Source organism: Camellia sinensis, chromosome 4 (genome assembly GCF_055761805.1).
Source record: "Camellia sinensis isolate YWXY chromosome 4, ASM5576180v1, whole genome shotgun sequence".
In the NCBI taxonomy this organism is placed as follows: Eukaryota; Viridiplantae; Streptophyta; class Magnoliopsida; order Ericales; family Theaceae; genus Camellia; species Camellia sinensis.
Window position 1 is genome coordinate 30,750,453 of NC_138964.1, and position 12,466 is coordinate 30,762,918.

The 12,466-nt window shown below is 40.9% G+C and overlaps 1 pseudogene; it reads right to left on the reverse strand.

Annotated features, from left to right (window-relative positions):
* Positions 1–9,360: 9,360 nt before the first annotated feature.
* On the reverse strand, positions 9,361–12,012 carry LOC114262599 (putative aquaporin TIP5-1 pseudogene; annotated as a pseudogene).
* Between the last annotated feature and the right edge of the window lie 454 nt (positions 12,013–12,466).

The window sequence follows — 12,466 nt, forward strand, 5'->3', positions numbered from 1 at the left end:
CCCATTGGCCTCAGGATATCGGAAAACAGGTAGAGGTGCACCATTGGGTCTCCAGAGCCATAGAAGCGGTCGATATGTGGCATCTTGAATTGGTCTGGCAATGTCACCGCTGAGTCAGTGTATTCATCCTCTATGTCTGGAATGGAGTTAATGCCTTGAGCTCTTTTGAACAGCTTTTCTAGTTTACTCACTTTCAGTGCTCTTGGATCCATCTCAAAGCCTAATGGTGAGTCCATTAGATTAGTCGGTGCTTTGGACAGTTAGGGTAGGATTGGGGGCGGAGTTGGCCCTGTTAGAACATCCGTATTTTTTGGGACGTTTACAGTCTCCCCGAGTGTTGGAACTCTAAGTGGGGGCGGGGGTGGATGCGAAGCAGATGCTTCGGCTTGTTGTGGTTGTTGCTGCTGCTGAAGTCTGGCAATCAGCTCTGTCTGTTGAGTGACAACCTCTTCCTGATGCGCGACAAACTCTGCCTGGCGAGCGGCATCCCGCTGCATGGCTTGCATGGTTTCTTGGAGCTGACGCATCATGTCCTCCATATTAACTGAAAACTGCGGATCTGACTAAGCAAGTATATGTTCCCTCTCTGCGGGAGAAACAGAACTCCGATCCCTACTATGCACAGGTGGAATAGACAAAGTCCTCTAAACTGGTAACCACTGTACTGGCGATCTGTGCTTGACTGGCCCTTCTCTGCCTTACCACTGGCGAAGGAAACACTGGTTGCTCTTGAACTGAATCTCCGACCTGACAAAGTCTACCAACACAAGTCCAAGGTACCCGGGGGATATCAGAGCCTTCTGAAGCTATGGTTCTAAGACTACCCCTAGCAAAAGAGAAAATAGACAGCACCTCAACCTGATTTCGCCAAAATCAATATGAGCATAGCAGAATGACTGTGCTCCCTACAAAATTCTGCCCAAAATTCTGCCTGTAAACTGATACCCTCAGGCCGATATTTAGACTTGCAACTTGATACATACAACCCTGTAGAGACACACTCAGACAGCACAAATCAAGCAAGTAAGTGCCAAAACACCCCTATGGCGGGGTAGAGTTTCCCTGTCCTATTTTGTTAGGAACTAGGGTTTCACTACACACGCAGCGGTTTCAAACAACTTACAATCAGGAAAGCAACCTGTCCTAGTTTGGAATAGTCACTATAGATTCCGATATGTACTAGGTCGAATGGTCAAAAAGGATGCCCTGGTAAAAATCGAGGTTTGTGTTCCCATCGTGGCAGAGCCCGCAACCGGTCAGCCTTATGGCACGCTTTTCCAAGCAAGCCTCCGGCAAACCGTTCGGGAATAGCAGACGAAAAACACGGTGTCCTAGGCGCACCAATGCAAATGCAATGCGAAGAAACACATAAGTGTCGACAAAACAACATATTATGAGTTCGAGTCAAGTTCTCTAAATCCCCAGCGAAGTCGCCAAAAACTGTAGACCACCCAGAACTCCGCTCTGCGAGCGAGGGCGCGAGTTGTTGTTCTTAGCTACTACAGTTCGGACTCGTGTCACGGTTCTGAATCTAATCTCACAAAGTGCAATGTAAGACGGATAAATCACCAAAGAGTCTAAATCTGGAAAAATCGTTTTGGAAAATCGATTTTAATCAAAAAGCGCCAAACATGAACTGCTTTTCCAGATTTCAGAGTCGCCACCTAAATATTTTGTTTTTGGGAAATTTAGGAAACCCTAACTCTTGCCTAAGGCCACGTGTCCGTCATCACCAAAGTTGTCTCGGCTCGGGAACTTGGGTACGACAGGGGAAGGTCAAGCTATGAGCACCCCGCTCGCCCGATCAAAGATCGGCCTTTACTAACATGATATGTTGTTTTGGAAAATACATGCGCTCTTATCCCGGTTATTAATCTAGAATTACTATGTGATGCGCACAGCAAACAAGTATAAACTAGATCGCCTAAATTGGAACAAAACATCTCATGTTTGTTTGTTTGAAAATGGTTTGAAGTTGCTACCCTCAAGTAGGCTAAGACGTGGATTTGCCCCCTGAAGTGGGCTTTAGAAAACAACATGATTTGCCACTTCAATTGGGCTTCAAACTCACATTTTGATGAATTGTTCCAATTCAATTAATGAGGCCTTCATCCACAGGCATTCATGTAGTTAAACACTTAAGTAGTTAGCCTTATGACAAGCATGCTAAACATGGCAACACTTACACGCATGCAAGGATGCTAAAGCATAAACAATCACAGTGTACTCCAAGCCAAAAAAGAAGCTAGTTAGTAATCAATGCATGACCCTAGCTATGTCAAGAATGCCTAATGCAACACATGCAAAATGCAACTAAGATAGGCTCGGCTATTCTAAGATGTCATGTGAATGCAACTTGATAACATGTATTCAAATTGGTATTGAAGTACAATGCAGTTTGAATGATGCGCCGAGCCCCGTGCATGCAAGACAGAATGAATGATGCACGCATGCAAAGCATAAGTATGCTAATTGAAATATGCCCTAAAACTGACCATCGAAAGCGGTTAAGTAAAAAGGAAAAAGAAATGGGGGCTGGAAGACATGCATCACATGCACGCACACTTATTACAACAGTTGTGCCCTCTCGACGGAGGGTCCGAATAAATCAACTAACTAGCTACGCTAAGCTAAGCTAATTAAACCAATTATTACACAGCACAAATTGAGTTTGAATCAACTAGCTAATCTAAGCTAATTAAGTACAAACCAAATTAAAACTAGCTATATTAAGCTAAATATAATATTACAAAGATGGAATCCATTAGCAAATACATTAACTAACTAATTAGCAAATTAACTAACTACACAAAGCAGTTAAAACAGCCTCGAGGAGAGGGGCATATGCATACTCGGTCGACTTCGCTTGGAAATCCACTACCGTGTCTCGTGATGCCTCTGTTTGCACACTTCTGTAACTCTGAAAAGTGTGCCAACTTCCATAGTGCTTTTGACCCACCTTAAGAACAATCTGAGAGCTGGTCAGCCAAGAGGAAAGGCCATCGGCCAAGTATAATGATCATCAGCTAATTTTTAAGGCTATCGGCCAATTTTGATAGCCGATCGACACACTTGATAGCCGATCGGCCACTTCTTCCAACAAACTTCTCCTTTTGCTGCAACAGAGCACTAACAGAGGCATGTCAATGTATTTGCAAGAAAAGGTGTGTGCAAGCACACTCCTTGTCATGTCTAAAGCTCAAGGGAGTATAGTACTTGGCTCTCGAGTCATCAATTGCGCATCTCGATGCATGATGGCCAAAGAGGCTGGGTTGCACAAATCAATGTCAAATGAATGCACAAAAACACACAAATGCCTTAAACTCTATCATGCGTGATCAAGAGCGTCGACGATCGAGAATTGAGGCACGTTTCGTCACTTCAAGTACGAAACGTCCATCGTTTCTCGTGTGGGGACTAGCACCCTATCCAAACACAAATGCAATGCAACATGAGCATGTCAACACAATGCAAACAACAAGCATGCAAATATCATGCAATGCAACAAGCATGCAACAACACGCTATATGGACTTAAACCGAATATGGAAAGACCTCAATCATGCCCAAATCAGTGGCCATAATGTTATGAAAGATGGCATGAAATGCGAGACATACATGCACATGCATTGGCTCATCAACTAGGCCTAAGAGCACAATCCTCAAACACAGTGAAGAAGTGATAAACATGGAAGTGTGACAACACTACATGCTCTCAAATTAGGTATGAAATGATGCCAAATCACTCAAACAATACAAGCATAGCATGCTAGGGTCCTTAAAGCATTAAAGCTAGCAAGGAAGACTATGGAAGAGGCATGCAATACATGGCACAAATGCATGAACCACCCTTATCTAGTAACTCTTGGAGTTGAATCTTCAACTCACTCAACTCGGCTGGGACATAACGATACGGTGCCATGGAAATCGGTGCCGTGCCAGGCACGAAGTCAAAAGAGAACTCGATCTCTCAATGGGGTGGTAAACTAATAAGATCCTCAGGAAAAACGTTCAAGTACTCTCAAACCACTCTTGGCAACTTAACCTAGGCCTCATCACACTCATTACTCGTAAAGCTAGTGAGAAGTCAACTAAGCTCACTCCGCCCTCGCGAATCATACACCGGTGGTGAGACTCTACCAACCCAATTCCCCAAGAAATGAAAACAATCACCGCTTAAGGTACGTATAGTAACCCTCTGACGATAGCAATCTATAACAGCCCGGTATGACGATAACTAGTCCATACCCAAAATTACATCAAACCCAAACATATCCATCAATACAAGAGAAAACGGAAGCTGACAATCGGCGACCTCTATATCACAACCCTGACACCCCTGTTTTAAAACCATCTCACCCCCAACAGGTGACACAACACAAATAGGAGATGTTAATTGTGCAACTCTAATCCCAAAACAGATGCGAATGCAGACGAAATAAATGAATGGGATGCACCCGTATCAATCAACACATTAGCAACCGAGTTGCAAAACAAAAAGGTACCTTTCATAATAGATGGAGTCGGCACAAGATCTAGCGCTGTAACAGTATACACGTGCCCTGTAGGTCTCTGATCTACCTACTCACCTCTCGGAGCATAAGACTGTTGCATAGACTGAGCCGAAGAGGCTCCCTGATTGGCCCTCAAGGCCTGAACTAACTGCGTTGGCTGGTGACTCTGTGCCTGCCTCGAACCAGATGCACCAAGTATGCCACCCAACTGTGGGCAAAACCTCCTCAAGTGCCCCGCCTACCCACACTAATAACAAGTGAGCGGCTGGCCTCTGCCCTGACTTTAGCCCTGAGAACAGGCCGAAGATGATGCTGCTCACTGCTCACCTCCCCTATGCGGGCAAGCTGGAGACTTGTGGCCCAACTGACCACATTTGTAACAGGTGATGTCTCCCTGACCGCCTCTCCCAGAACTGAAACTCGATACTGGAAAGGTAGATCTCGAATGCACTTCCTGGGACTGCTGAGGGTTAGAACCCCTCTGCCTCTTACTATCCCCCTGGCCATCCTAACTCCTCCTAGAGCCCCTCATCCTCTCCTCCTCTGTATGCATAATAGTCTCCAGATGTGCTGTAACCTCCACAAGGCACCCATACTCCCTAATCATGGACCAAGCAACTCTAACATGAGTCTAGTCCTTAATCTCTTCTCAAACTCTAGACAATGGTGTTCCTCAAGTGCCACTAACTCCAGTGCAAACCTAGATAAGCTAGTAAAGGTAGCCTCGAACTCCGCCACTGTTGTATTCAACTGTTTGAGCTGAGAAAACTGAACCCTCAATTTCTTTCTCACTGTAGCAGGTAAGTACTTGTCCTGGAAAGCTTTAACAAAGGCTTCCCAAGTCCCTCCAATGCGCCCCTATGCATACTTCCACCATTGACCCGCGTCTCCCTTCAGTTGGAAGGATGCCAAGGTCACCCTTAAACCTCCGTCTTCGATGCCGAGCATCTCAAACGTCTTTGTCATCTGCTCTAACCACTCATCAACCTTCAGTGGCTCCTTAGGGTCACCCAAAAACTCGTTCAGATTCGACCAAAAGAACTCTCTCTTTAGAAAATACGGCCTTCCCTCAACTACTTGGGCCTGGACTTGATTCTCTGCCCTGAGAATGTCCATAGATTCCCTCAATGCTCCGGCCATTTCACAAGCTAAGGTGTCCATTGCTTGCTGACCAACTGGTTCGGCCATGTTGGCCTAACCAACTCGCTCCTCCTGTGCCAGAATTTCATCCAGTATAGGCATCTCCTGCCTCCTAGGCCTACCATGCCTACCACCATGACCTCGTCTTGACATCCTAACAAAGGTAACAAAAGAGATTAGCACATTTACAAATGTGCCAAAGCTATCTCACTCGCGTCCTAATACAATGGACAACAATAATTTATTGCACGTAAGCATATAGTCTCATAAGCACATACGAACTTCATTTCCGGATAATGACCGTCCTGCGGTGTTGTTAGAGTTCCAGTTAGAAACGGCAATGATCAAGTGCCTTTCCAACAGGACTCCCAGAAACCCCATGGGCCTGATCAACATCCTAGAAACTAAATCCCATACCCATATAGTCACATAAACATGTTATCATATAACCATATAACATCATACTTAAGTCTCTGACAGGCGAGACAAACCCATTGTGGTACTAACCACTTCCCACGTACCCAAAGTATTCAAACCCAGTACACTCTGATACCAAGTTGTAACGCCCTCAAAATATGATAAGAATTGACCATTTATAAGATCCATAAACATAAAAGAAATGTTATATTTTCTTTCACCAGAGTCTTCTTTACAAAAGATATTACATGCATTACATTTTCATGATTGTTTATCTTGAAACCATAGCATGTAACTCTACTCCTTACAACAAAAATAAGTGCCCTACGGGGTTACAGCTTTCCAAGTTATCACTTGGTTACAACAAAAGAAGAGTCCTAACTCTTTTACATATAAAGCCCTCGGCTTGAATTTACATTTAAATACAAAAAAAATAACAACAAAACAGCAAAATGGAGCCTTCAGCCCCTAGACCTCCCAAGGTATACCCTTGGAGGCGGCATATCACTTGCACCTGAAAATGGTGTCCCAAGTAGGGTGAGCCAAAGCCTAGTAGAGATATGCTAAACGATATATGCGAATTAACCAAAACATCAGCATCAGATAAATGTGAGGTATTCTTAACAGAAATGTATTCTTTTCAAGCTCGTTCAATATAGATAACCAATGTCTCAATTCATTTCCACTCTTCCATTTCGAGTAAATCAATTAACCAAATTCATTATTATCAAAGCAACCAAAATGAGACTACAACTCAATGGTTCACAATTTAGTACATTCATCAATCCAACACTTCTATTTCTTGCCATTTTACGGAATCACATCCGAGAGAACCGACACCCATAAATATATATGATTTTGGGACTCGCACCCTGGACACTCCGGCCAACTTAATTCTCAATGGAGTCCGTCCCCTATCTCCTACCTTACAATAATACATATACAATGTATATAAACACATTGTCATATACAATGACTCATCAATTCACATATCCAATGGTTTAATCAAACCATCATATTCAATGACATAATTCAATTGATTAGTTTCAATTTTCCTAATCTTCATGCATTTTGTACAACAATCATAGTTATCCTCCACTGATAGCCCAAAACAGATATTTCTAAACAAATAAATAAATCTATCAACAGATAATTTATCGAATTTACCATAGGTGAGTGATTTATCAATCCATCTACACCATTTAATCACATATTCCCCCAATTTCGTAATTCCCAAACCAATTTTATATTTCCACATTGATTTCATTATTTATACAAAATAATTTATTTAATCCAAATTAGGGCATTTTTTCCCCTTTCCCAAATATTACACCCAAGGCTAAATTTCACCCATTATACACAAATAACCCCATTTTCAAGACCTCACATACGCATATGGATCCCAAAATAGAAAACCCCTCTTTCACAAATTCAAACCCAAACCCTAACTTCACCCAAAGCTTCCCAAATCCCACCATTTATACAAAATGACAAATATCAAGGTTAAAACTCATATTAGAGAGTAGATTATCCCTACCTCAAATGGAGAAGCTCAAAGAGGAAGAAGGAGAAACTTGAGGATGCCCCAAACTTGAACTTTTTCGGATCAAAAGAAAGCCCATGCGATACTCTATCTTTTTAACAAAGGAAGTAGGGTAGACGGGCTCTAGATCATGGAGTATTTATAGGAAGAGAGTGTGTTTTAGAGAGAGAGAGACAGTCGATCTAGGGTTTTGAGTGAAAGAGGGACCAAAAAATGATATAAAATATCACTGTCGCAAACTGATATATGAGAGGCTCGCTCGAGCGAAAGAGTTGTCGCTCGAGTGACTAGACACAACAAATGGCCTCGCTCGAGCGCAAGAAGCATCGCTCGAGCACACAATGCAAAGCTTCAGGTCTCCCATAAACACAGACGCACGCTCGAGCGCAAGAAGCCTCGCTCGAGCGAAGGAACAGACAACACAAGTCTTGCTCGAGCGCAAGAGTTCTCGCTCGAGCGAAAGTTGTGTCTGAGAAAGAAACCTAAGGATTCTCAATCCTCGCTCAAGCGCAAGAAAGCTCGCTTGAGCGAAAAAGCAAATACCCAAGGCTTGCTCGAGCGAAGAAGCCAAAACTTGGGTAGCAACCACTTGTACCAACTTACAACCAGCCTATTCCAAACTCACCCAACACATCCCAAAACTCAAACACAAAGAGTAAAAGGAAGGAAACAAGACCTAGACAACAACATACAATCACGAAACTCGAGTCCGAAGCACAATAAAGGTCGGGCTAAAACCAGGATCGCTGTAAAAGCAACCTATCCCCATGCAGGATATTCCCAATTGAATTCTCTTGGAGTCTGTATTGAGTCTTGCATACTTTTTCATCATTTCATTCATGTGGGGGATTGTTGGAAAAATGGTTTGGAAACCATTAATAGGTGAATAAGAAATTGACTCCAACGTGCACCATTTGAGTATGGTTTTAAGACAAATTTATTTAAATTAAAATTAAATTTATTTTTTATATTTTTCGGTCAAAATTGAACCATATTCGATTTAAAATTCGAATCAATTTGAAAGAACAGTCATATATGTTCTTTGCACCTATTCCATGGAAGAGTTATGTCTCTTCATAGAAAAGTGATGTGCCTTTTCATTGAATAGTCACAATGACCTTTCGAAATGACACCAATTCACCTATATAAATAGAACCCCATTGAATTCATTTGGTATGAAATTCATCTTGTGCTTTTTTTCTTTTGCACTCTATCTTTTTTGCAAGAGAATTCTAAACAGTAAGGTTCACCAGACTTGCCATTGTAGTGTTATTTCTGCAAGGTTAGGTCATTGTATCCTAGGAGACAAATGTCCAATAAAAACTTGTGTGCACCACAGCGAGGGACGAATTTGTCTTAAGGAAATTGTGTCCAACACAATCCTCAATCAAATTGTTTTTTGTTTCTAGATTTTTAAAATCCGTTTATAAGTTTTCTAAGTATTTTGGGTTCTCAGTATATGGTTTGGTTTGGTCTAACCCAAACTATTTACGTTATATTCCACTTACATATACAATTTTTTTTTGTGCAATTTGGTAATAAATTAATAACTGTTCATATTTCATTGATGAAAATAATTCATACTGCAAATAGTAATAAGTAATGATCATTGGAAATATATATATATATATATATATATTAGCTATAATAATGAAAGTCCAAAATTCGTTTCCAAAGTAAAAAATCAAAAGGTAGGTAACAAAACCCAAAATAAAATAAAATAAAGTCAACATTTTCCTGCATTTATTTAAACCCCAACTCCATCTGCTATGCCGGGTACTTGAACCGGAAGACCACATCATCATATAGGCTACCAGTAGGAACAACATCGATCAAAGGTCCGACCCAATAGACTACATGGTTCTTAAAACTCCGTCCAACAGGAGCAAACCTAAACGAGTAAGCCTGGTTCATTGACCCGACTATAAATGACCTGGATGCCAATACATTGGCTCCTACAATGAACCCAATTGTAAGGGTCCAATTGCTCCCAATGGACCATGTCTTAGGTCCCCGACTTCATAGACCGTGTAGACCAAAGCAAATGTCATCACTCCTTCCAAAAATGGATGCTCCGAACCCAGTCATTTCTTGTGGGATTCCATGGACGAGTACATGTTGTGAGACGGTGGTAACTTTTAAGAAAAGACAAGCCATTACAGACCCAACCAACTGTGAGATCCAGTAAAAACTGGCCATACGAACACTAATATGACCCCCAACCGCCATCCCGAACGTGACCGTCGGGTTCACATGGCCGCCAGATATATTAGCCGCTGCACAAACCGTTACCGACAATGCAAACACATTCGCTACCGCAACAACTACAAGCACATACGGATATGTCGCAACATCCAACATCATCTTCCTTGGAGACATAGCAGAGCCAACTGTGGCAAAGGCGAAGAGGAAGGTGGAGTTGAATTCGGCGAGGTATGATCATAGAGTGTCAGGCTTCACTGCGTGCTCAAGATGGGTTTAGTTAGCAACGCCATTGCTCGATATGAGGAAGAAGACATGACTTTCAATGTGTTTAGGAATTCGTTCTTCAGAGATTTGAAAAGTGGTTTGGATTTTTGAAGGAAAATAATGTAGGAATAAATCTTATGTGTACAGTTGTAGCATGCAATACTTACCCTCAGCCACCATATTAAATAGAAAAGGTGAGAGTGGATCTCCCTGCCTTATCCCTCTTTGTGGTGAAAACTCATCAATATGTGATCAACGTCGATCCAAATGATTTAATAGAGATATCCTAGGCATAGTGATTTAAACACAAAACAATTTAGCTAAACATAAAATGAGAATACCAAAACCAACTACTTAGGCAAAGTAAATCACAATCGGTATTAGATTTAATAAAAGGAAAAAAAAAAAGTATGATCAAAGTAATTCTATAGAAATCCTAAAAAAAAAATATCAATAAAACTAAATTGGGATGTCAAAGAACCACAAAATGGAAGAGTAATATGATCACCAAAAATAGAAGTAATTTAAAATATTAGGGAAAGGGAAAGACCTAAATTACTGTTTAATGTGATAGTAAAAAGGAAATGAGTTTATTTAATTTATCTATTCATGTAGCGTTTGACAAAGCATAATGGAGAAAATAATTCAAGTAACCGACCTAACTTGATTGATTGGGTTTGGAATGAATCATAAAACAAACAGAAGATAAGTATTCACCATGTGGTACAAAAAAGAGACAGGGAAGAAGGACAGAGAGATGAAATAATAGGCACACAAACTCAAAATTATGCTTAATCCTTCACAAGAACAAGAGACAATTTCCAAGCAAACCAATGAGTACGAACAAACCAAGGGAAAAAGAAAGCAGAAAGGAACTGTCACGCCCCAAACCCGCCCCTAAAAGTTTGGGCATGACCACCTTAGAAACGGACATAAAACCTGATGTATTTAACGTATGGGGCCTGAACGGAAGCACTTGATAACAAAAATCTATTCCATTGAGCTACCACTATTATGCCAGGATCACAACATCACATTAGGTAAATAATATACAGAAAATATACATATATACCTTGACTCAGCCCCACAATTGGGCGTATAGCAAAAATATTAATGAAAGACAACCCAAGCATAAGCCAAAAACCTAACAATACTTTACAAAATGCACGGGCTTCAGCCAAGTGCCTGGACACACCGAGGTCGACAGGAGAGAGACGAGCCTTAAGGGTTAGGACTAGTCTCCCGGTTGATTACCTATAGAAATAGACAAAATACAGAATGAGCGGAACTCAGTGAATAATAGTACATAAATAATATAATGTTTAACTTGAATAATAAAGCATATAACTACAGAGACATACGATTAACTACATTATGTAATTACTTTCAGAACAGTCATGGGTCCAGTTTTCTTAACAGAGCGGCTTTAAGCCCAGTAATGTACAAAACGACCATGGGCCTAACAGATACAGAACGGCCATAGGCCCAAAAATATCAGAACGGCCATTGGCCCAGAAATATATGTATGGACTCAAGAGGTGGCTCGCACGGATTCTAGAGGTGGCTCCCACTTAAGTGTAGCATTTAGTTCCGTACAGCACTTTGTTCCATACCAGAAATCAATAGGTCTCATCATGTCATATCATAAATGGATCGAATTAACAAAACATAATACATAGTAGAACGAATAAATAGAACAAAATAACTTTCAAATTCATGAGAATATCGTCACACTATAGTGTATATAAATCACCTCATGGTTTATTACAAATGGACATAATCGTCTCGCGTATATTAGAATTTTAATAACACTTTTGATAGAAGACACATGTGTCATTGTAGTGCGTTCAATAGGAACAGAACAATTTACCTCATAACAGTCTTGCTTCATCATTGGCAAACAGAATGATTCGGGGTACACAAGCATCATGGTTCCTTTTGTTCACTAGGAGTCAATAAGGTTAATTTACAGATAACAGAACATTAACAATGTCTTTTAACAGTAAGCAACCGCACTACTATAGTACTATCCATGATTCTATCCAATTATCCAATTATGTTTCCCCTTTTAGGTAGATATCTATGTCACAAGAATAACTTGTATGCAGTTCTTATGCGAAAACATAGATAATTATAGGTTATAGTGCATTACCGATAACCGTTAACCGTAGTCGAAATGCAGAATGGTTTCAGAATCATATCGATGTGTGCTAAATCTTTCAATGTTCACATCAATTCCCAATCAACACACATGTTAACATAATTGCTCAAGGAGAACAGAATGTTAATAACAATAATTATTAACGGTAAATAATAAATATTTGCAGTACTATTACTCACAGTGATCGGCTCCAGGTAGTAATGGGACGATGCCCTTGTCTCGA